The sequence below is a fragment of the Sapajus apella genome, unplaced genomic scaffold (genome assembly GCF_009761245.1).
Source record: "Sapajus apella isolate SASKATOON/1434 unplaced genomic scaffold, GSC_monkey_1.0 scaffold166, whole genome shotgun sequence".
NCBI classification, from domain to species: domain Eukaryota; kingdom Metazoa; phylum Chordata; class Mammalia; order Primates; family Cebidae; genus Sapajus; species Sapajus apella.
Genome location: NW_022437106.1, coordinates 1,409,299 through 1,435,066, shown reverse-complemented (window position 1 = coordinate 1,435,066; position 25,768 = coordinate 1,409,299). Strand labels below are relative to the sequence as shown.

The 25,768-nt window shown below is 40.6% G+C and overlaps 1 protein-coding gene and 1 pseudogene across 4 annotated transcripts in view; both read left to right on the top strand.

The window, feature by feature from the left end:
• The window catches only part of MRTFA (myocardin related transcription factor A), a 207,747-nt gene that overhangs the window by 22,613 nt on the left and 159,366 nt on the right, over positions 1-25,768 (top strand). For 2 of the 4 annotated variants that reach the window (XM_032267166.1, XM_032267170.1), the window contains exon 2: positions 14,885-14,946. The exons of the other annotated variants lie outside the window; for them this stretch is intronic. The gene's annotated coding sequence lies outside the window, so the exon portion shown is untranslated. The remainder of the gene's footprint in view (positions 1-14,884; positions 14,947-25,768) is intronic. 4 annotated transcript variants of the gene reach the window in all.
• On the top strand, positions 21,386-23,965 carry LOC116542304 (annotated as a pseudogene).

Here is a 25,768-nt window from a genome sequence, read left to right as displayed (position 1 = left end):
GCCTGACCTATAATAGGTCCCCACATTTCTGTTGAATGAATGAATGAATGAATGAATGGCTGAATAATGTACCTTTTTGCAGCCCCATTGCAAGAAGATAGTCCATCCTTCATTCTCTTGCCGTTTCCTAACTGCAGTCATTTTATAGAGTTAATTTTTTTGGTTCCTCTTGGAAGTAGTCTTTTGAGTAACATGAGATCATTCATTCGTTCAGATGGTTACTATCTAACATGTGTATTTACCCTACCTAAATAGAGTACTTGCTCACTGTGAGTAATTACACAAATGTCAGTTGATTATATATATGAAATTTACATTTGACTTGTAAAAGCAAATGCTGGATAAGCTGTTCTTAGAATCTGTTTCAACTACCATTTCTTTGGTTTGTACCTTTATACTCTGCTAGCTTTGGAAAAATAACATAGGCTTAATAACAGACTCTGTACATAACTTCTCAGATGAGAGGAAGCAAAAACATTTCCAAATATTTTTCTGGCATAGCTATAGAAATGGCAGGGTTTTGTTTTTTTTTTTTTTTTTTTTTTTTTTTTTCCTTTCTTTCTTTTTAGTTGGAATCTGAGCGGTGAGTGGACTGACTTCATTTAGTTGCTAGAACCAGATTGCTTCTTGATTTTATAGTTAGTCCTTAGCTGTATGCTGTCTTCATGAAGTCTGTTTATGACTAATGTAGACTTTTAGAGGTCATCAAGCAGAATTATTGTATGTTTTTGTTCAAACAGAACTTTAAAAAGTACTGGCTATCATTCTGTACTGATAATTGTCATTTCCCTAAACTTGGTCAGGCTGCCCTGAATCCATGGAGCCGCTTTCTTGTCCCATGCTTCAAACTGTCCTTGCTCATTTTTAAAGTTAGCACGAGGCTAACTCCTTTAGAAAACAGCTCTCCTTGGGCAGGGCGCAGTGGCTTATTCCTGTCATCTCGGCAGGTTGGGAGGCTGAGGTGGGAGGATTACTTGAAGCTAGGAGTTCGAGACCAGCCTGAGCAGCATAGTAAGACCCTGTCTCTACAAAAAATTTGATTTAAAAAAAAAAAAGGTGGGTGTGGTGGTTTTGAGTGCCTTTAGTTCTGGCTGCTTGGGAGGCTGAAGCAGGAGGATCACTTGAACACAGAAAGTCAAGGCTGTAGTGAGCAAAGATTGTGCCACTGCACTCCAGCCTGAGTGACAGAGCAAGACCCTGTCTCTAAAAATAAAAATAGACTGGGCATGGTGGCTCACACCTGTAATCTCAGCACTTTGAGAGGCCAAGGTGGGCAGATCATTTGAGGTCAGGAGTTTTGAGACCAGCCTGGCCAACATGGTGAAACCTTGTCCCTACTAAATATTCAAAAAATTAGCTGGGCATGGTGGTGAGCACCTGTAATCCCAGCTACTTGGTAGGCTGAGGCAGGAGAATCATTTGAATCTGGGAGATGGAGTTTGCAGTGAGCCGAGATTGCATCACTGCACTCTAGCCTGGACAGCAGAGCAAGACTCCATCTCAAAAAAAAAAAAAAAAAAGTAAAAGTAAAAATAAAACAACTCCAATGAACACAAGTTAATCATCCAGTCTCAAATTTGCTTTCAGACTCACCTCTTCCTTTAATGCTCTTATATTATTTCTCTTTTTTTTACTTATTTTTTCCCCCAAGACTTTTTTTCCTGTTTATGTCATAGTGTCATTGGGGTAGTAGCACCTAATTGATATTGTTTTCTCTCTTATGTATCTAATATCTGTGCCAAGCAAGTTTAATAAAACCAAGAAGACTGATGGTGGATTCCTAGTATGAAGTTGAGTAATACATATTTAGAGTCCATAATGGGTAAAAACTACGATACTTTAGATACTGTGGACCTAGGTCTTTTCTCCCCCAGTTTTTCTTGGCATATTCCCCTGAAAAGGAAGCCAGGGAGATTAAGAGCTGCTTCTATCTGATAATAGCTCAGAAATTTAGGAGGAGGTAGTTTCTACAGCAGCAATCTGAGTCCAGTCAGACAGCTTAATGAACTGTCTTTATCTGTGCAGTAGTCAGTTTGTCTCTGCTGACACATCAGATGAATTCAGAGAAATTTAACAGGAATATAAGAATGAGGAAAAAAGAGGCTGGGTTGGTGGCTCACACCTGTAAGCCCAGCACTTTGGGAGGCCAAGGCGGGTGGATCATCTGAGGTCAGGAGATTGAGACCAGCTTGACCAACATGGTGAAACCCCATCTCTATTAAAAATACAAAAAATTAGCCAGGTGTGGTGGCGAGCATCTGTAGTACCAGCTACTTGGGAGGCTGAGGCAGGAGGATCACTTGAACCCAGGAGGTAGAGGTTGCAGTGAGCCGAGATCGTGCCACTGCATGCCAGCCTGGGCAACAGGATGAGACTGTGTCTCAAAGACAAAAAATGAGGGCCGGTGATCAAGCCTGTGATCCCAGCACTTTGGGAGGCCAAGGCAGGTGGATCATGAGGTCAGGAGTTCAAGACCAGACTGGCCAACATGGTGAAACCCCGTTTCTACTAAAAAAATACAAAAATTAGCTGGGCATGGTGGCTTGTGCCTGTAATCCCAGCTACTTGGGAGGCTGAGATAGGAGAATTGTTTGAACTGGGACCCGGGAGGCGTAGGTTGCAGTGAGCCAATATCGTGCCACTGCACTCCAGCCTGGGCTACAGAGCCAGACTCCATATCAAAAAAAAAAAAAAAAAAAAGGAAAAAAGAAACGGCATTTGTAATTGAATGTGTATAATCTTGATAGTTTAATTTGTAAAGATACTATTCTCATTTCTCTTAAATTAGAACTGTTTCTACTTAAGCCCAAGCTAGAATTAATATATTAAAGAGGACACATGTTTATCTGCCTTTCAGAATATATTATTTCAAATACCTGCTATCTTTGATAGGTTTAAATTTTTTTTTTTTTTTTTTTTTGAGGCAGAGTCTCACTCTGTCTCTGAGGCTGGAGTGCAGTGGCACAGTCTTGGCTCACTGCAGCCGCCATCTCCTGGGTTCAAGCAATTCTCCTCCCTCAGCCTTCCGAGGAGCTAGGACCACAGGCCACACCACGCCTGACTAATTGTTTGTATTAATTAGGGATTTCACCATGTCGGCCAGGCTGGTCTTGAATTCCTGACCTCAAGTGATCCAAAGTGCTGGGATTATAGGTGTGAGCCACTGCACCCAGCCTAAAACCTCACTTAGTCATTTTTCACTATCAAAAATTGAAAGTTTTTTTTTTTTTTTGGTGGCTGAAGAGACAAGGTCTTCCTCTGTTGCCCAGGCTGGCAGTGGTGTGGTCGTTTTTTTTTTTTTTTTTTTGAAATAGAGTTTCGCTCTCTCACCAGGCTGGAGTGCAGTCACACTGTCTCGGCTCACTGCAACTTCTGCCTCCCAGGTTCAAGTGATTCCCCTGCCTCAGCCTCCTGAGTAGCTGGGACTACAGGTGTGTGCCACCATGCCCAGCTAATTTTTTGTATTTTAGTAGAGATGGGGTTTCACCATGTTGGTCAGGATGATCTCAATCTCCTAACTTTATGATCTACCCACCTTGGCCTTCCAAAGTGCTGGGATTGCAGGCGTGAGCCACTGTGCCCAGCTAAATGTAATTTTATATTTCTACCAGCAGCGTACAGGAGTTCCAGTTTCACCACATCTTTACCAAAACTTTGTTTTTTTTGATAAGTCATTCTAATGAGTGCAATGTGGTAGTCCTAGATTTTTAGTGTTTTCATATATAAGTGATAACACAGTGTTGCCCCTGTGGTTATTACATTACTGTGTTTCCACCCCCCTACAAAAAACACTTGTCAGTCATATCAAAGTGCTTTAAGGATACCTTTCTGTCCATGCTATGCTGCTGATTGGTGGAGGAAATAAAATAATCCTTAAGGGAAGATTTCTGATTTATGAGATGTGCTCGTTGTGTACCTGCTGTTCTTAGCAAATGTGACCTGGGTTTTGAGGGAAAGGAGGTTATGGCTTCACCCAGCACAATCATTTTTTTTCATACAAATAACTTTGAGCAGAGAGTAGAAGAAACTAATTTTCTATTGTGTATCTGTTTTCTGTTAGGTACTGTTAGGTGCTTTCAAGTATGCTATCTTACTTGATTTTATTTTTGACAAAATAGTTATTTTTGTATGTTTGTGTTGCTCCGTGTCACCACCCCAAATCACTTACAGGACACTCCTGGACTTGATAATGGTGTTCGGGCATGAATCTCTAGCGCCTTTGTTAGGACCTCACTGCTGCTAGCCCCAGGAATTAGGTGCTGCCTTCAAAGAGGAGCTCCTTTGGCTTTGTTAGGAACAAGTAACCCTGATAGCTTTTGCCACCAAACTCCCTTATCTCATCAGAGCTTCTTTCTGGTGGTCTGGTGTCTCCAAAGAGGAATCCTAAGCGCTTTTTCCCACTGAAAAGAATTATAATTGGTGATTAGGTCTCCAGATGATGTGCGCGCGCGCACACACTCACACACACACACACACACAATGTGTATATAACATGCACACACACACAGACACAAAACTTACCTGTTATTAGTACATTGGTCATGTGGAATAATTTCTATAATTTAGATCTTTGTTTAAATATTTGTCTAATAGAAATCATATGGGCCATGGAAGCTACTTAATAGCTATGTGACCTTGAGATAGTGTAAACTCCTGGGTCTCTGTCCTCATCAGTAAAGTGGAGATAGACTTAATCATGTTGGGATGTGGTCAAGATTAAGTGAAATAAAAGTAAAGCTCTTGAATATTTAACAGATTTTAGCATTGTTTGTTGTTACTTACTCCATTCTGTTTTTCAAATAACAGTAAAATCTCTTTGAGCATGACTAGCTTTATTAAGTCTGTTTATTAAGATTATTTGGCCATGTGCCCCAGAGATTGACAATGAAATTTATTTTCCTTTCCTTATCAATTACAAATGTTCAGACTTTGGAATGAGAATTTATTTTTTCAGAGAGAATTAAATAAGTTTGCTTTAGGCAACTTTCTGAGAGCCAGCAAATTTGGACAGGAGTATTAGAATTGCTTTCACTGTAGAGTCCCCACCTGGAACATAGTTGGCAATAGGAGGAAAGATTATATAATTACATTTCTTATCAGATTTTCAGTAGAGTTTATCATCTCCTGAAACACTCAAGGAAGTCCCCTACTCCTTTCCTTTCAGTCAAGAAGCTGATTGTGGAATAGGAGATGAGTAAATGAAAATTAATCTGACTTTAGCAATTTGAGAATGAAAAGAATGCTAACTGGCAGGCATGTGGGCTTGTTTCAGCTTCCCATGGACCTCCTCAGAGGGCATGACATATAGGTTGTAAGCATTAAAAGAAGCAAAAAATCTCAACCCAAACTGTAGATGAAGCCTGGACTAAGTAAGGCAATTTTCCAAGTTCACCAGATCATGACATTAGTAAAATTATTTTGAAATCTTTATTATGGAACATTTGAAACACATATAAAAACAAAGAGAATGATGTAATGAACCACCACCATGGGCCTATTACCCAGCTTCAGTAGTATTCAGGGGGCTGGGCATGTGCCTCACACCTGTAATCCCAGCACTATGGGAGGCCAAGGCAGGAGGATCACTTGAGCCCAGGAGTTCAAGACCAGCCTGGGCAACATAGTGAGACCTCATCTCTATAAATTAAAAAAAAAAGTTTTAACACAAGACCAATCTTGTTCAACATTATTCCATACTATTTTCATCATATTTTAAAATAAAATTTAGATATTTTACCATTTCATCTGTAAATAATTCAGAAGAAGAGTATAGTCAATTTACAAACCAGTTAACTCTTGGAAAAACCTGATGCAAAAATTCCATTTGTCTCCTTGAATCTCAATGTAGATGCCAGCTGGTGAATTTCCATGTGCTAAGCCTCTCCCAAGGCCTGACTCACTATTGAAAGCATGTACTCGATTGTAATTGCTGAAATAGCAGCAGTTTGCTAGAATATGTTATGGTAGTTAAGTATGTTTCTATTGGATAGAGAGAGGTTACCAATAAGAAAAAAATCCTATGTCAGAGATAAGTTTTTCCCTTTGGAAATCTGATACTTTTTGACTTTGTAAATTATGGGCCTTTAAGTTTTGTTTGGAAAATGAAAATAAAATATGGTTTGTGGATTAATAGAGTAAATTCCTATAGTTTCTTTGTGGGTAAATTCCTGAGAGTCATAATTAGCAATAAAATGAAGAACTAAAGTGTCAGACGCCTCCGAGGTAGAAAGACTCCTCTAAGCCTTGAGGGTAGACAGTTTAGAACTTCGGCCAGAGGGAAAGTCACATGGCATTGGTAGTGATTATGGTCAGTTTTATTCTGGAAGTTAAAGTTGTAACCTAGACCTCTGTAAATAGCCTAGTGTGTACATAAAATTTCCTGCAGGGAGGGAAGGCACTGTTTTTCAGCAAATATTTTAAAGGATTAAGTACTGTCTTGTAAAATTTGGAGGTTGGCACTGAGTAAATGCTTGGATTAGAACTGTGCCTTCTTGTGATTCCAGTTTTTTTGTGAAGAAGAAATGTAGGGGGACAGAAATGATCATAGTCACCTTTAACTTTTTTTTTTCTTTTTCTTTTCTTTTTTTTTTTTTTTAAACAGAGTCTTGCTCTGTCACCCAGGCCAGAGTGCAGTGGAGCAGTTTTGGCTCACTGCAACCTCCACCTCCTGGGTTCAAGTGATTCTCCTGCCTCAGCCTCTCAAGTAGCTGGAATTACAGGCGCATGCCACCACACCGGGCTAATTTTTGTATTTAAACTTGTTTTTTTAAAGCAGAAACAGGGTTTCAGCATATTGGCCAGGCTGATCTTGAACTCCTGACTTCAGGTGATCCGCCTGCCTCGGCCTCCCAAAGTGCTGGGATTATAGGCATGCCTTTAACTATTTTTTAAGCCAATCATACAGGATAACAAGACCTTGATTCTAGGAGACCACAAGTCCCAGCCCTGTTGGAATTGCAGCCTTACTTTCTCCTTATCCTCAGCCACCATGAGTCTTCTGCGTGTAAGATTGGTAGATGGTGGATGTGGTGATCCCAAGTTTATTTTCGGCAACTTATTTTGAAAAATCTGCTCTTTTATTCTTTTTGCTATGCTCCCATAACCCTTAGTTAACTCCCCTATTGAAGTACTTAGTACACATGACTTGAATAGGGATTTTGTCAAAATCATCTGTGTTTCCTTAGCATCTAGCACATGGTCACTTGGAAAATATTTATTGACACATGATGATTCTGTTCCAGTGCTGAGATGATGTGATTTTGTGATTTCTCCAATGACCTTGACCTAGACTGTGATGATAATAGTAGTCCTATGTAGGTCCCTGCCTCTATTCTTTTTCCTAGATGCTTTGTTCTTAGGCTCTGTACCATTCTCTTCTTTTGGTACATCCCAGGGAACAGGAGAGAAAAATTTGTGTTTAAAACAAGAGGAGTATGTTTCATTGATGTTCCTCATTGCCAGGATCACTGGAATGTTCCAGTTGCTATCAGGATGAATTCATTGTTGGTAACAGCTGCCAGGAACTCATTGTATTTTTGTTATTCTTCCTCATTTACTGAGATTTGGCCCCCTACCTTTGACTCTGATGGAAAATGGATTTCAGTCTTGGTCTTCATGCTTCATTTTATTTTATTTACTTAATTTTAATTTTTCATTTTAAGAGACAGGGTCTTGTTCTGGTACCCAGGCTGGATCACAGTAGCACATCCATAGCTCAGTGTAACCATGCCCAGCTGATCTTCAGGCTTTAAAGGTTATGGCCAGTCATTCAGAATTAATCAGTATCAAATTATGAGTATTTTTTTATCTATATAGTAACTGCTGAAATTAATTTATTATAAAACTGGGCTAGAGTCTAGGCTAAATAACTTTGTGGTTTGTCATCTATGAGATAGAAAAATTGAAGTGTGAAAAAACATTATTTTGAAGTTGGGTATGGTGGCTTATGTCTGTAATTTCAGCACTTGAGGAAGACAAGGCAGGAGGATCGCTTGAAACCAGGAATTTGACACCAACCTGGGCAAAATAGACTCTGTATCTACCAAAAAATTAGCTGGGGGCATGGTGTCACATGCCGGTAGTCCTGGCTCCTCTGAAGGCTGAGGCAGGGAGGATTGCTTGAGCCCAGAAGTTTGAGGTTGCATTGAGCTATAGGTGTGCCACTGTGATCCAGCCTGCACAACAGAGCAAGACCCTGTCTCAAACAACAAAAACAAAAAAAGTTAAAAAACTTAAAAATTGGAAAGTGAGGCCGGGCGCGGTGGCTCAAGCCTGTAATCCCAGCACTGTGGGAGGCCGAGGCGGGTTGATCACGAGGTCAAGAGATCGAGACCATCCTGGTCAACATGGTGAAACCCCGTCTCTACTAAAAATACAAAACATTAGCTGGGCATGGTGGCGCGTGCCTGTAATCCCAGCTACTCAGGAGGTTGAGGCAGGAGAATTGCCTGAACCCAGGAGGCGGAGGTTGCGGTGAGCCGAGATTGCGCCATTGCACTCCAGCCTGGGTAACAAGAGTGAAACTCCGTCTCAAAAAAAAAAAAATTGTGAAGTGGGTTTTGCTTTGCAGTTTCAAAAGGAAAGAGCCATATCTACCTCTCTGGTGCTATTATGTCTGAGTCTTAATAATAGTCAAACAGGAGATGCTTGTTACGGGATGCAGGCAGATAAAGGGAAAACTGGGAGCTTTTATAGAGTTTGAAACTCTTCTTATAAGTGGAAAGTTTGAGATTGTAGTTTTTTATTTGGTAAAGTATTGCATATATTATGGTACCTTAATGACCACATGAGCATGTTAGGTTGAATTCTGCTTCATTCTGAGTTGACCAGCAGGCTACCTAGGTCTTCTTTATTTTCTCTCTCCCTTTTTAGTATATATAAGTGATATTGCTTCCATTTTCCTCTTGTCACCTTAATCAAGTGTAATCTCAGCCTCTCAAAGTGCTGAGATTATAAGTGTGGGACAGCATGCCCTGCTTGAATGTTCTGTAAAATCTCTATGCACATCACACTGCTAATCAGAAAGGAAAGATTTGTGGTGGATGTGAAAGGCAGCAGAATGTATTGCCTCTTACAGGAGGTTATGGATATGCTTAGGAGAACAGTAGTCTCCCTTGACTCCTTTAAGACTCTTGGATCCCTTCAGTCAGTACCAGCATTTTGCAGGGAATACATGACATAGACTAGCATTTCTGACTCCCTTACTTGTGTAAGGGGGCCCAGTTTATTTAATTTAATGTTCTCTTTGGATGCAGAAGAGCAAACAGAGGAATCGGGCAGAGAGAGATTAAGATTTTTTTCATAGGTATTCAGTTTGAGGAGATTACCATATCTGTTGAGGTGGACTGCTTTAAAACCACAGTTAAAAAGAAATCCCACAGTAGGCTGGGCGCAGTGGCTCACGCCTGTAATCCCAGCACTTTGGGAGGCTGAGGCAGGCGGATCATAAGGTCAGGAGTTTGAGACTATCCTGGCAAACTTAGTGAAACCCCGTCTCTACTGAAAAAATACAAAAACTTGGCTGGGTGTGGTGGCGTGCGCCTGTAATCCCAGCTACTCCGGAGGCTGAGGCAGGAGAATGGCTTGAACCCGGGAGGTGGAGGTTGCAGTGAGCCGAGATCGCAGTCACTGCACTCCAGCCCTGGGTAACAGTGCAAGACTACGTCTCAAAAGAAAAAACAAAAAAACCCCACAGTTTATTCATTTAGTTGGAAATTGTTATTTTCCCTCTCCTTTTTTGATAATAGTCAGACCTCTAAATTGATTTTTTTTTGTCTTCCTTTCCTTTTTGTCCTCTTCCATTCCATTTTTGTTACTTTTATTTCTTTTTTAAAAAGAGGGTGTCTCACTCCGTTGCCCAGGCTGGAGTGCAGTGATGTGATCATAGCTCACTGCAGCCTCAACCTCCTGGGCTTAAGCAATCCTCCTACCTCATCTTCCTGAGTAGCTGGGACTATAGTAGGTACACACCACCATGCTTAGCTAAGTTGTTTTTTTTTTTTTGAGATGGAGTCTCACACTGTCACCCAGGCTGGAGTATAGTGGTGCGATCTCAGCTCACTGCAGCCTCTGCCTCCCAGGTTCAAGCAATTCTCTGCCTCAGCCTCCTGAGTAGCTGGGATTACAGGTGCCCACTACCATGCCAGGCTAATTTTGTATTTTTAGTAGAGATGGAGTTTCACCATCTTGGCCAGCTGGTCTTGAACTCCTGACCTCGTGATCTGCCCACCTTGGCCTCCCAAAAGTGCTGGGATTACAGGTGTGAGCCACCGCACCCAGCAATTTTTGTATTTTTTGTAGAGATGGGTTTTTGCCATATTACCCAGGCTGGTCTCAAACTCCTGGGCTTGAGCAGTCAACTCTCAAAGTGTTGGGGTTACAGGTGTGAGCCACTGTGCCTGGCAACTTTCCTTTTATTCTTTGCATTTCCTTCTCCTTCCTATAGTAAAATGGGTCAATGGCATTCTTTCCAAATAAGTGCTTGTTTGAAAGAAGACCCAGAATTCTATGAAATTGCTTATTTTTTTTGTGTGTGGGAAGTTTATTTTTTAGAAGATAAGGATAATGTCATCTTAGATTGTAAAAATAATTCTCATCTCCTTTGGGATATAAGGAAAACTTTTAAAAGCTAAGCTTCCAGTGGAGAGGCTGTGTGAGTATGTATTAAGCCAGAAGTATTGAAAATAATTGCTATAGTTTTCTAATGCCTAAGTTTTTTAGGAACAATATTTCCAATTTTGGGGGGACACACACATCTAATTTTTAAAAATCCTCTCAGGGAATGGATATTTAAACTTTTCTGTTGTAATTTCAAAAACAGTGTGTTTAGTAGTATGTAGTAGAAGAAATGCATTAGACTAGTAATAAGATTCTGGCCCCAGTTTTTCTTTTATCAGATCACTGAACTCTTGTGCTGTGGTTCCCCAACTGAAAATGAAAAGATTGGATGTGTTATTTTCTGAGGTTCTTGTTATAAAAGTATAGTTATTCTAGGTTTTATTGGCATTTCCCTAAAGCTGATAAAAGATTAAAAGAGTTTGGGTTATAATACTGTTCATATAAAAATAGAATTCATTTCAATATAAAATGAGTTAGATTTGGATTCTAAAGGGGCTTAGTCAGTGGATGACTAAAACAACCTTTATATAAGATGGTCTCATGTAGAAATCAATTTCAAGGTACATTCTCTAGGAGGCCGGGGGAGTGGAGAGGACGGTAGGGGAACAACAACCAAAAAATACATTCTCTGACAACTTTGAACTAAAATCCAGGATCTTAATTTGAGATTAATGTAAGAAATCTGTCGGGTATTTTTAAAAAGTAACTCATCACTATTCAGGAGTTTACTTTTTCGGTTGTAGCTTTCATTGAAAGAGTATTGTTTTAGTCATTCTCTCCTAAGTTCCTTTTCCTGAGAATAAAAGATTGAGCTCATACCTTTGCATAATGATCTGGAGAGTATTTTAAGCTTGTCATGTTTAAACCTGGCGTACTCAATTAATATGTGGATAAACTAGCACATTAGAACATTTTTTAAGTTCCAAGCCTTAAATACGTTTTAAGTTAACATGGGCATGTATAAAATTAATACTTAAGCCTTGAATAGCGCAGACTTTCAAAATGCCTATTGTCCTGGGTGACTGATTTTCAGTGAGGCTCATGCTTACCCTACACATTGCTTCCTTTGCATTAAACAGTGCCAAGAACAGAGTCAGAAGAGGGTTTGCTCCTTTGGCGCTCTACTACCCTCTGCTTTCGGCAGGGAAGAAGGCTGCTGTTTTACTTCTTAAACTCCTACCATATGGAAAGCGTCTAAAAATAAACTTTGGATTTGTTTTGGACTTCTAAATTTGTAACCTCCATTATCCATGACAAAGCCACTGTAAATACCTTTAGGTACTCTACATACAAAGCTGTGGCACTGTTTTAGTGAGAAAGATCACCAACCACAATATTTAAATTATCAACTAAAGTAATTTATCTTTTGTTTATGTCTTAGTTGGCATGGATGAAAACCTGGTTGTGTTGTCAAGCAAAAACTAGTTAGTTGGAGGTTATAGTGAATCCACTTTAATTTTTTGTTTATGAATTGTTGGTGTAATTATGTAGCAGACATATTCATGAGAATGTAGAAGTACATTAGCTTTTGACATAACAGATTGTTTAAATGGATGGTATTCACTTTGTGAATTCTGGTGGGTTGGGCCTTCCATCAGCAAGTGTATAATGAGCACCTGTTATTTGCCAGGCACTGCTAGGTCTTGCTAGATACAGCATTGTATAAAAGATGATTTCTGTTCAGACAAGTAAGAGAGAAAGGAAAAAGAAAACTTGGGGACAACCAAATATTTTAACTGTGTTAACAGAGAAATAGATGCTATGAGAACAGGGAGGAGAAACGAGTAGAGTAATACTTGGGGTAGCTGGGAACCACTTTAGAAAAATGTTTCAGTTGGTTTTTTTTTTTTTTTTTTTTTCTTTTTGGGACAGTCTTACTCTGTTGCCTAGGCTGCTGGAGTGCAGTAGCTTGATCTTGGCTCATTGCAACTTCTACCTCCCCGGTTCAAGCGATTCTCATACCTCAGCCTCCTGAGTAGCTAGGATTACAGGTGTACACCACCACTCCCAGCTAAATTTTTTTTTTTTTTTTTGAGTCTCGCTCTGTCATCCAGGCTGGAGTGCAGTAGCTTGATCTTGGCTCACTGCAACTTTTGCCTCTCAGGTTCAAGCCATTCTCGTGCCTCAGCCTCCCAGATAGCTGGGACTGCAGGCATGCCATCACGCCCAGCTAATTTTTGCATTTTTAGTACAGACAGTGTTTCACGATGTTGGCCAGGCTGGTCTCAAACTCCTGACCTCAAGTGATCTGCCCTGCCTTGGCCATCCAAAGTACTGGGATTACAGGTGTGAGCCCTGACACCCAGCCTAGTTTTTGTATTTTTAGTAGAGACGGGGTTTTGCCTTGTTCACTAGGCTGGTCTTGAACTCCTGGTCTCAAGCGATCCTCCCACCTTGGCCTCCCAAAGTGCTGGGATTACAGGTACTTTTTATAGGTGTTCAGTTTGAGGGTATATAACCATATCTGTTGAGGTGGACCACTTAAAAACCACAGTTCATTCATTTAATTGGGAATTGTTTTTTTCCCCTCCTTTTTTGATACCAGTCAAACCTCTAAATTGATATTCTTTTGTCTTTCTTCTTTCAGCTGGGCCACTGCACTCAGCCTCAGTTGGAGCTTAATAAAAATTATTTACAACAGAGGCTATATTTTATTGAGTGCTAGCTGTATGCCAGGATTAATGTTACCCACTAGGGAAAAGAGAACATTCCAGGTGGTAGGAGGAACAGTAGAACTATCAAAGACAGTATGTTCTAGGAGGAAGTTTGGTGTGGGTAATAGGGAGAAGAAGGGACATCAGTGGCCAGAGAGCAAAGGCTAGTGAGATTGGGTGGGATCAAATTATGAAAGGCTTCAGGGCCACGCATGGTAGCTCATGCCTGTAATCCCAGCATTTTGAGAGGCCAAGGTGGGAGGATGGTTTGAGCTCAGGAGTTTGAGATGAACCTGGGTAACATAGTGAGACCCCATTTCTATAAAAAATGCAAAAATTAGCTAGATGTGTAGTGTATGCTTAGGGATTCCATCTACTTGAGAGGTTGAGATGGGAGAATTAGTTGATCCCAGGAGATTGAGGTTGCAGTGAGCTGTGATCATGCCACTGCAGTCCAGCCTGGGCAACAGAGTGAGACCTTGTCTCAAAAAAAATAAATAAATCACACACACAACTTTACATATACCACTGATTCTGTCTCTGTTGTCATGTCTTTGTTCTCTTTTCCTTGCCAGGAAAGACTTTCTCCACTCTTGGCCAATCTAACTTATTTTTAAAGGTCCAGCTTTAGGGCATCTCTTTTGTGAAGCCTTCCTCCCTTTTTCCCAGAGCTTAACAATTTTTTTACGGTGAATGATTTCTCAAAGAGACTGTATTATGCCCCATAAAGGGACTTCCATTTCTTGAACTGTTTTTTTGTTTTGTCTGATCTGTCCAGCTAGTTTCTCAACTCCTTAAGGAAAGAGAATGAATCCTCCTCAGCACCTGGTAATAGTGCTTATCACATTGTGAAGACTTAAGAATTAAATGATGAATATGGAACCCTTATAGATACAAACCATTAAGATAACCCAACTGTGGTGGTAGAGATTGCCTGTGTTTATGTAAAAGGCATTTCTTAACACCAATAAGAGCAATTTTCAGAAGTATAGGACAGTCATTTGGATGTAAAATGAGACAAATAAAAATACTTGTCTCATAGAGTTGTTGTGAGAATTAGTTTTTGATATTTAAGCACTTGAAACAGTATCTAGCATATAAGAAGAGCTCAATTAGTGTTACCTATCATTTAAACTCCACTTATACTGGCCTTTTTAGCAGTGACAGACTCTTTTTTTTTTTTTTTTTTTTTGAGACAGAGTCTTGCTCTATCACCTAGGCCGGAATGCAGTGGTGCGATCTTGGCTCACTGCAACCTCCGCCTCCCAGGTTCAAGTGATTGTCCTGCCTCAGTCTCCATAGTAGCTGGGACTACAGGCACGTGCCACCATGCCTAATTTTTGTATTTTTAGTAGAGACGGGGTTTCACCGTGTTGGCCTGGATGGTCTTAATACCCTGACCTTGTGATCCACCTGCCTCAGCCTCTCAAAATGCTGGGATTATAGGCGTGAGCCACCTTGCCTGACCACCAATGACAGATCTCTTAACATTGTTGTGGGCGTGGAGAGGATTGAAAGGAGATAAGAAACAGCATCTTACCTTTGAAACCAAATGCCTTTTAGGAAGAACTGTTTATATTGCATGAACTTGTATTTTTCTGTTTGTGTTTTAGTGATCGGAGGGTATGGTTGGCATGGAATTCAGTTTCAACTGTCTGTGGGAATTGTAAGCAAGGTAGGTCACAGATTTATTTACTCTTCCCTCCTTCCTTTCCTAATGTGGTTGTTAGCATCTTCACTTATACTGACCTGGAATAGATCAGATTTGACTGTTGTTTGGGGGAACATTATCTTTTTCAGTCTCACTCATCATGCCCCATGATGGTCCGTCCCGTGGTTTATCTAATGCTGTGGATTCCATCTAGTATCTTGTTAGAATGTAGAGAATGCTAAGAAACAGCATAACCAATGTAAAATTTTGGTGATCATAGAACAGAAGCATGAATTTACACATGTACACACCCCTGAATACCTCTACCTCTTTATCCAGTCCCTGAGGCAGAAGTTTTTGTATTGCAGCCATTGTGTAAACCAATTTAGGGCGGTGGGTAATGGTAGGCTAGCTTATTCTGATCATTCTTAAAATTCAGTAGCTTGCATGAATGGTAGATTAAATGCAACAAAGGGCCTGACCTGACAGTAGCCAGGGCATTAATGGCAACTATAAATTTTGTTGCTGATGACAGGATCTGTCTATCTGTAACCACTAGAGTTTGATTTGACACAGCATGCTTTGTTCCTATCTTAAAATCCGGGGCCTGAACAAAAGTACACCAGATACAGCTTTGGCTCATATATCTGTCTTATGTCACATGTCTGCAAAAGGAGCTATAGATGGCACTTCACACAGCTCTGCAAAACTATTTCTGTTAGAATGTTTCCTGTCAAGGTAAAGGCTAGTGCTGGTTCATGTAGTTCTAGTTTTCTGTCACCATAAGTATGTTGAAATTCCCTTGCTTGTTGGTACAGGAGACCTGGCCCAGTGGGAGAGGAAACTTGACAGTCAAAACAGTACTCCCCACAACCCTCCAACCAGGAATCCTGTAAAGCTGTGTGCAGGGTTCTATGAGTTGATGTCAGTCTGGACTCTTGTTGCATCGACACTTGTGGCTTTCTCTGTCACAAAGAAGAGAAACCTTTAGTACATTGCTGCAGGGAAAAACAGTATAGCCACTTCCCATAGCAGAAGGAACATGGCCTTGGAATTGACACTTCTGTCTAGGAAGGAGTAGAAGAGGGTAGATTAAAGTTTAACTTCAGTAAATGAATCCCTTCATCATCATCTAGTGGTCTGAATTTTCTGTGTCTGATCTGTGTGGTCAGTCAGGAAATGACCTTTTTTCTATTGTTACACTTTTATATTGGGATAATAAAAAACAAACTATTTCATGGAAATACTGTGTGATAAAAATTAATGAAAAGTAAAGAAAGGTACCAACTTTTACTGAATTCTTGCTGGAGTTAGGCATCGTACCATAAATTTTCATGTATGTCCTTTTACTGAAATACGTCAAGTTCATTGATACTGCAGTTTTTTGAGTCTAGGTGAATAATGTTGTGACCATCAGTGTCTTGAAGTATTTATAATAGCCATTTAGAGGAAGCAGAATTGTGTAGTGTTTTACGTTCATCTGTTTCATGGCGAAGGAAAGAAAATACTTCTATGAGTTAGTAGTAGTCTTTTCTCTTTTTTGGGGGGAGGGGAGAAGTCTGCTACTGATTTAGCCAAAGGCAGGGCAGAGACTAGCAGGTCTGAAATTAGAGACACCTGTGCTGTTTTGGGAAGTTGAGACTCTTGACCTAGGATTTGCTGAAGTTGGTGCAGGGAAGGTCAGTATAGGTTAATATTCTCAGAGATCAAAGCAAATGTGAATTGGGGTTGTTTATAGGTGCAGTTTTGCTTGATCTCTGTATCTGCAAATGGAGTAAAAAAATAGAGTTGTTTTGGGAAACTTCTGCAAAAGTCCCTGAGCCAATGCAAATTAATCTTCTCCAAAAATACCAAAAAAGTTCCCCATTTGGCTTTTTCATCTGGTTGAGGGAATTGACTGTTGTCATTTTGGTTGTAAAGAAATTACCAGGCTGGGCGTGGTGGTTCATGCCTGTAATCCCAGCACTTTGGGAGGTTGAGGTGGGTGAATTGCTTGAGTCCAGGAGTTTGAAACCAGCCTGGGCAACATGGTGAAACCCTGTCTCTACAAAATCATCAAAAAAATTAGCCAGGCATGGTGACATGTGCCTGTAGTCCCAGCTGAGGTAGGGGGATTGCTTTAGCCTATGAGGTCAAGGCTGTAATGAGCTGTGATTGTGTCACTGCATTCCAGCCTGGGTGACAGAGTAAGGCCTTGTCTCAAAAAAAAAAAATTTTTTTTTCCCTTTTTTTTTTAAATTAAGGGATGGGGTTTTGATTTGTCACCCAGGCTAGAATGCAGTGTGGAACAATTATAGCTCACTGTAGCTTGAACTCCTGGGTTCAAGTGATCCTTCTGCCTTAGCCTCCAGAGTAGCTAGGACTGTAGGCATGTGCCAACATGCCTGGCTAATTAAAAAAAAAAAAATTATTAATTTTTTTGTAGAGACTGGGTCTTACTAGTTGTCCGGGTTGGTCTTGATTTCCTGGCCTCAAGTGATTCTCCCACCTCGGCCTCCCAAAGTGTTGGGATTTACAGGTGTGAGCCACCATGCCTGGCCCACACATTCTTTTAAAACAATTATAAATTTTATTTTCTGTTTTAAAATTTTCTCTTGAAATTCTTCTCTTATGTGAGGTACCATCTCTAGGTCTTTCAGCATGCAGTAATTGGGTGTCAGAATAAATTTCAGCTCTCTCCTAGGTGATAAGAAATTAAAGTGAAGTCTTTCTTCAGTTTAATTTATTTATGAAAGGATAGATTAGTCTATGAAAGGAGAAGAACATCTGGATAAGAGCAGCAGAATTACCTGGAGATACTTACTATACTGTCTTTTTAAGGGCTGAAATGGACACATTAACATTTCTTAATCTCTGAATATTTCCATTTTTACTTTTCTGTCTGTTGAATGAATTACTGTACTTTTCCTCTTGGCCACTTCCTTTTTATGGTTTAGTGACATAAACTTAATATAATTTTTCTTCTTGCTTTGTTGAATAAATACTAGTTCTCTAAGAAGAGCTTTATTGAGGTATAATTTATATACTACAGAATTTGCCTGTTTGAAGTGTAGAGTTTATTTTTAGTAATTGTGTGGAGATGCACAACCATTACCTCACTCCAGTATTACATTTCTAATACCCCAAAAAGATCCCTTGGAAATACCACTTTTTGACTTCCCATAAAGGAAGGCACCCATTTAATTAAATTCTGCATCATATTTAATCTTCCTCCACTCAAAGTTTTCTATCACTCTGTGAATTGCATGTCTTTTTCTCCTCTTTATAAATTAGTTTCTTATTACTGGTCAAACATACAAGTTTTTTGTCATTTTTACTGCATTTTCTCAACACTTTTTAAAACATGTCACCTTGAAAAGAAGGGATTTAGCTTTTATTCAAAGATTTTTTTTTTTTTTTTTTTTTTTTTTTTTTGAGACGGAGTCTCCATCTGTTGCCCAGGCTGAAGTGCAGCGGCCCAATCTCTGCTCACTGCAACCTCTGCCTCCTGGGTTCAAGCAATTCTCCTGCCTCAGCCTCTCCAGTAGCTGAGATTACCATGGCCCACCACCATGCCCAGCTAATTTATGTATTTTTAGTAGAGATGGGGTTTCATCATATTGGCCAGGCTGGTCTCGAACGCTGACCTTGTGATCCCCCTTCCTTGACCTCCCAAAGTGCTAGGATTACAGGCGTGAGCCACCATACCAGCCTCAAAGTTATTTTTTTCTTTGAAAGTTCTTATGCTATAATGCCTCGGGCCTGACAGTAATAACTCGTTATTATTTCTGGGTTTTCTGTTCACTTAATTTGCTATTTATTCATTTCTAAAGGGAATCATTTATTGGTTATTTCTTGCATGTGTATACAGACTAGATATTTGCTAATTTGGAGAATTCTGCTTTGTGCGTATTCAGATGCTCAGTAAAAGGTGTGAATATTGTTGTACCCTTGAGCTTTTCTTTTTCTTTTTTTGAGATGGAATTTTGCTCTGTCACCAAGGCTCGAGTGCAATGGTGCAATCTCGGCTCACTGCAACCTCCACCTCCGGGGTTCAAGCAGTTCTTATGCCTCAACCTCTTGAGTATCTGGGATTACAGGTGCATGCTACCACACCTGGCTAATTTTTGTATTTTTGGTGGAGATTAGGTTTCACCATGTTGGCCAGGCTGCTCTCAAACTCCTCACCTTGTGATCCGCCCACCTTGACCTCCCAAAGTGCTGGGATTACAGGCATGAGCCACAGCACGCGGCCACACTTGAGCTTTTTTTTTTTTTTTTTTTTTTTTGAGACGGAGTTTCACTCATGTTACCCAGGCTGGAGTGCAATGGCGCGATCTTGGCTCACCGCAACCTCCGCCTCCTGGGTTTAGGCAATTCTCCTGCCTCAGCCTCCTCACTTGAGCTTTTTAAAGGCCTGCCTACCTACAGTGTTGGTTTGTCTCATTAATGGTGATGTTAAATCTCATTATCCGGTTAAGTTCCTGTCTGCCAAATTTATCGTAAGCTGTCTTTTCCCCTTTTGCCATATAGTTGTCGCAGTAGCAATACATATTCTTAGAGCAAGAAGCTAACCTGGCTAACAGTGTTTAAAAATTGAGTATTTTGTGAAAGACGATGTACAAAAAATGAAGTTCAGAATTAATTTAATTTGAGCCGGGCGCGGTGGCTCAAGCCTGTAATCCCAGCACTTTGGGAGGCCGAGGCGGGTGGATCACGAGGTCAAGAGATCGAGACCATCCTGGTCAACATGGTGAAACCCCGTCTCTACTAAAACTACGAAGAATTAGCTGGGCATGGTGGCGCGTGCCTGTAATCCCAGCTCCTCAGGAGGTTGAGGCAGAAGAATTGCCTGAACCCAGGAGGCGGAGGTTGCAGTGAGCCGAGATTGCGCCATTGCACTCCAGCCTGGGTAACAAGAGCGAAACTCCGTCTCTTCCAGGAAAAAAAAAAAAAAAAAATTTAATTTGAGCTTCTTTGTAATGTGAATTTTTAAGTGCAGAGTTTAAATACAGTTGCTTTAAGAGCCTTGGGATGCAAATCTAGTTTTCCTTGGGTCATAAGGAGTTTTTGCTGATAACCTTTTCATAGTTGCACTTTAGTAGAGTATTAGCATTTTTCATAGTTTTCAGACAAGTTATTTCCTGCTTTTAAAATTCCTTCCTCCACTCTTCTCGGGTATGCCTTGGAACAATACAGCTCTTACTGAGGGATCTGTAGTTACCTGGGTTTGAACCCTGGTGCAGCAGTTACTTAACCTCTCTGTACTTCAGAATTCTCCTTTGTAAAATAGAATAGTAATGCCTCATAAGATTTTATGAGGATTAAATAGACATTTGGCATTTTTTTCTGGTCATAGATTTTTTTTTTTTTATATTTTTTTATTGAGACGGCGTGTTTCTTTTTTTACCCAGGCTGGAGTGCAATGGCGGGATCTCGGCTCACGGCAACCTCCGCCTCCTGGGTTCTGGCAATTCTCCTGCCTCAGCCTCCTGAGTAGCTGGGATTACAGGCACGCACCACCATGCCCAGCTAATTTTTTGTAGTTTTAGTAGAGACGGGGTTTCACCATGTTGACCAGGATGGTCTCGAGCTCTTGACCTCGTGATCCACCCGCCTCAGCCTTCCAAAGTGCTGGGATTACAGGCGTGAGCCACCGCGCCCGGCCTGGTCATAGATGTTTAGTAAGGTTGTATATTATTATTCTCAGTCTGATGAAACTTGTCACATAATAGGCAGTGACTTTTTCCTTGTATCTATATACTATACATGTATACCTAAACATATAAATGTACCTCATAGATGTTACTTGAGGAAATAATAGACATTTCTTATGTAATTGTCTCTGTCCCAATCTTGGGGGGGGGGAAGGAATTTAGATTCACTTTTTTAGGATACTTGTAGGATCCATATGTTAACCATACCCCTTCCCCCACCATGTCTACGTTTACTTTGAATACAGTACTTAGGGACTGCCTAATGCTATGATAAAAAATGGTAAATATTATTTCTACCACAGACTACATGATCTTTTTTTTTTCCTCAGAGACAAGATCTTCCTCTGTTTTTCCAGGCTATAATGCAATGGCACAATAATAGCTCACAGCAGCTTTGCACTCATGGACTCAAGCAATCATCCTGCCTCAGCCTCCTCAGTTGCTAGGATTGCAGGCACGTGCCACTAAGCCTGGGTAATTTAAAATTTTTTGTAGAGATGGAGTGTTGCTGTGTTGCCCAGGCTGATCTCAAACTCCTGGGTTCGAGATCAATCCCCTGGCTTCAGCTTCCCAAAGCTTTGGGATTGTAGGTGTGAGCCAATGCTCCTGGCCCAAACTATATCATCTTAATGTGTACATTGGACATGGTTAAGTTCAAGGCATTGTTACTGCCTTTGTCTCTGACCTGAATTGGAGGCCAAAGTTCATTAAATGGCAATTTATTGATCTAAGGACAGTTAATCAACTAAATTTTTCAGTGATTCTCTATGGGGAAGGTACCATATCTTCAAAGGGTGTTTAGAAAAGTATGGGGGCATTTTTGGTTGTTAAGTGACTGTGGGTGGGAGATGCATCACTGGCATTTGGTGGAGAAAACTCAGAATTATTCACCCAAAATATGTTTTGTTTTAGTTATGAAAAAAAAGTTAAGGCTGGGCATGGTGGCTCACATCTGTAATCCCAGCACTTTGGGAGGCTGAGGCAGGCGTATCACAAGGTCAGGAGTTCAGGATCAGCCTGACTCACATGGTGAAATCCCATCTCTACTGAAAATACAAAAATTAGCTGGGCATTGTGGTGTATGCCTATAATCCCAGCTACTCAGGAGACTGAGGCAGGAGAATCGCTTGAACCCAGGAGGTAGAGGTTGCAGTGAGCAGGGATCGTGCCACTGCGCTCCAGTCTGGGCAATAGAGCAAGACTCTGTCTCAAAATAATAATAGTAATAATGTTAGAGTGGTAGTGTGGCCATCTCTCCTTCCCGTGGCATGTGCTTATCCACTGTTATGGGTGTACTACAAAATGGGGAGTCATCTGGCAAAAATATCACTTTGCCTCCTGTATTTAAGGCTCCCATTCCACCAGATACTGTGAACTTTGTTCATACCAGCTTATACAAAAACAACAGACAGTCCTATCCTGTTAGTGAATTAGCAGGTTGTCAGAGTAGTGCCGAGTCTTAGGGTGCTGGCAGAGTTGTGTCTAAAATTCCCAGAGTTTGAGGTGGTAGGACTCGCTGTTCTGCCCAGAGTGCTTTTGAAAATATCTGTCATGGAGGCCACACGTTTGCACCAACCGAAACCTGGTACTGTTGGCCCTGTAGAGTGAACACAACCCAAAAAACGATACGTTATCTGTCCTGCCCTGGCTGCCTCTGCCTTACCAGTGCTGGTCATGTCTAAAGGTCATCATATTAAGGAAGTTTCTGAGCTTTTTTTCGTTGTCAGATGTAAAGTCGAAGGCTATAAGACAATCAAGGAGGCCGTTTTGCCACATAAGAAACTTAAAGCCTGGAATGATATAAAAAAGGGCTATGCCTCTTAACACATGAGAGCTGGCAAGGGCAAAATGAGAAACCATTGTATCCAGCTTAAGGGACCCTGCATCGTCTATAATGAAGATGATCATATTGTCGACGCCTTTAGAAACATTCCCAGAATTACTCTGCTTAATGTAAGCAAAGTGAACATTTTGAAACTTGCTCCTGGTGGGCATGTAGGATGTTTCTGTATTTGGACTGAAAGTGCTTTCTAGAAGTTAGAGAATTTTGTGTGGCACTTGGTATAAAGCTGCTTCTTCAAGCGTAACTGCAGTCTTTGCATCCGCAAGATGATCAATGTAGACCTTAACAAAATCTTTAAAAGCCCAGACATCCAAAGCCTTTTGAGCATGTTGCAGGAAGATTCATCATAGAGTCCTTAGGAAGAACCCCTGAAAAACCTGAGAATCATGTTGAAGCTAAACCAATATGCAAGAACACCACAGCACTGTTCTTTGCCAGGCCAGCAATCACAAACTCCGGGCGGATGAGCCAGCAGCAGCAGCCAAAGCAGCAGCACTAGAGGCCAAATCAGTTGAGAAGGGGGGTTGCAGTGAAGAAGCCTGTGGTAGGAAAGAAAGGAAAGAAGGTTGTTGGTGTTAAGCAGAAGAAACCTTTGGTGGGAAAAAGGACAGCAGCTACCAAGACACCAGCAGCTGAAAAAAACCTGCCACAGAGGAAGTGAAGCCTGGTGCATAAACTTATGTGTTTATTCCATAAAGGTCTAATAATTTTGGACAGCTTATTTTTAATAAAGACCTGATGAATGAAAAGTTATTTCTCAAGGTAGGAAGCTTCTTGAAAGAATAATTCAGAGCTGTGGTATATCATCTCTGAATTATTCATGGGGAATTAGGCTATATTTTCTCAGTTGGGAGAGTAAGTTGTTTGCCATTATGAATGTGTTTTGGTGGGGTTTAACTTCTAAAGTTAAAGAGTAGTTGAATGGCTAGAGTGGTGTAGTGGTTAAAGAAAATTGGCATTTTTCCTTTAGTAATCTTTGTATCTTCATGGTTGATGGAAATAATACAATTTGTGCCCGGCATTCCAGTGATGCCTGGATATTGTTTGTACTGTTCTTTCTTTCCTTTTTTTTTTTTTTTAAAGGGCAAATGATGTATTTTTTTGGCAGATCAATAAGATTTTATTAGGTGTGTGATTTAACTTGTTGTAGCTTGTTTCACTTGAGCCTAGTATAGGACTTTGATGAAGATTTTTTAAAAAATATATATTCTCAACTTCCACCTACCATTTTATCAGTCTCTAGGGCAATATTTCTCAAACATTTTTGCCTGAGGTTCATAGTTCGAGATGTATTTTACATTGAGACTGAATACACACATAAGTATATAGATAGCTAAAATAAAAGTGCCATGAAATAATACTTACCTTTTATGGTGTAATGTAATCTGATCGTTTATATTTTATTCCATTTTATTTAATTGTAAAATGTTGATTTTAGCCTACTAAATTGATTCTGTGACCAGTGTATTATGAATTGCAATTAAAAATACTGTGTTAGGATTTATGTTCATGAAATTTTAACTCAGGCTTTAAAATATATCCCAAGTCTGACTATATCCATCTGCCCAACTACTACCCTTGGCGAAGCCACCTTCATCTCTCTCTCAGACTTTTCCAGTAGCCTTCTGATTGTATACCCTGCTGCCTCTCATGCCCTGCTGCCTCTCATGCCCTGCTATTACACAGCTCTATTCTTTTTGCTGTCTAATTGATGCTTTTAAAATGTTATTCTGGGGTCATGTCATCCTCACTATTATTTTCTTTCCCCCATTTTAATTTATTGTGGTAAAATTCACATGAAATTTACCATCTTAATCATTTTAAGTGTATAGTTCAGTGGTATTATACACATACATAATGTTGTGCAACTATTATCACCATCCATCTCCAGAACGCTTTTCAGCTTGTAAAACTCTACACCCATTAAATAAGTCCCAATTCCCTCCTCCTTCCCTGCTGGAAACTACCATTCTACTTTGTGTCTAATGATTTTGACCACTCTAATTACCTGATATAAGTGGAATCATACAGCATGTATTAGTTTTTGTTATAAATGTAGCCTATGTGATTATTTAAAAAGTTTATATAGGGGAGGGGAGTAAAAAAAGTTCAATGTTTTACATACAAGTTAAAAATTAAAGTGATAATCACCTACCTCAGATATCTGGAACAAGTTATACTGTGAAGCCCTCCTGCTCAGCAACACTGAGGCCTGGACCGTCTTGTTTCCTCTTCCCTTCAGATTGGCAGAAGCAATCACTTCTCTGGATTTGTTGTAGTATTTTTGTTTTTTGCTAAGTGAACATGATGAGAGACTTGGCTTTTCTTTTGCCCAGGCCGGAGTACAGTGGCACAATCTTGGCTTGCTGCAACCTCCAAGGGGTGCCTTGGCCTCCTGAGTTGATGGGATTATAGGCATAAGCCACAGTGCCTGGCCCTTTCTGTCATTCTTAGAGGAAAGGATGTTACATACCATCTCTTCTGTTTAGTATAGATTAGTGTTTCCTTCCTGGTTTTATTTTTTTTCCCCCCAAGAAGATATTGAGGTTTTTTTACATTTTTAGATTGAGTTTTCAAGTTAGACTTTCCTCCAGAGCAGTGTATTTTGAGCTGTGCTATGTGGGTGAGGGTGAGTAGTGTTATTGAAAAGATCATGAATTCTGGCTAGGCCCGGTGACTCACACCTCTAATCCCAGCACTCTAGGAGGCTGAGGCAGGTGGATCGCTTCAGGTCAGGAGTTTGAGACCAGCCTGGCCAACATGGTGAAACTCCATCTCTACTAAAAATACAAAAATTAGCCAGATGTGATGGCGCACGCCTGTAATCCCAGCTACTTGGGAGGCTGAGGCAGGAGAATTGCATGAACCTGGGCAGTGGAGGTTACAGTGAGCTGAGGTTATGCCATTGCACTCCAGTTTGGGAGATGGAGCAAGACTCTGTCTTGGGGGTAGGGGGAAGAAATGGTTATGAATTCCAAGGAGTTTTACCAGGCAGTGGTTTAAAAAGATCAGATATAGGCTGGGGACGGTGACTCACACCTGTAATTCCAACACTGGGAGGCAGAGGTAGATGGATCACCTGAGGCCAGGAGTTCGAGACCAGCCTGACCAACATGGGTAAACCCCATCTCTACTAAAAATTTAAAATTAGCAAGGCGTGGTGGCACATGCCTGTAATCCCAGCTACTCAGAAGGCTGAGGCAGGGGAATTGTTTGAGTCCAGGAGGCAGAGGTTGCAGTGAGCCCAGATAGTACCATTGCTCTCCAGCCTGGGCAACAAGAGCAAAACTCTGTCTCAGAAAAAAAA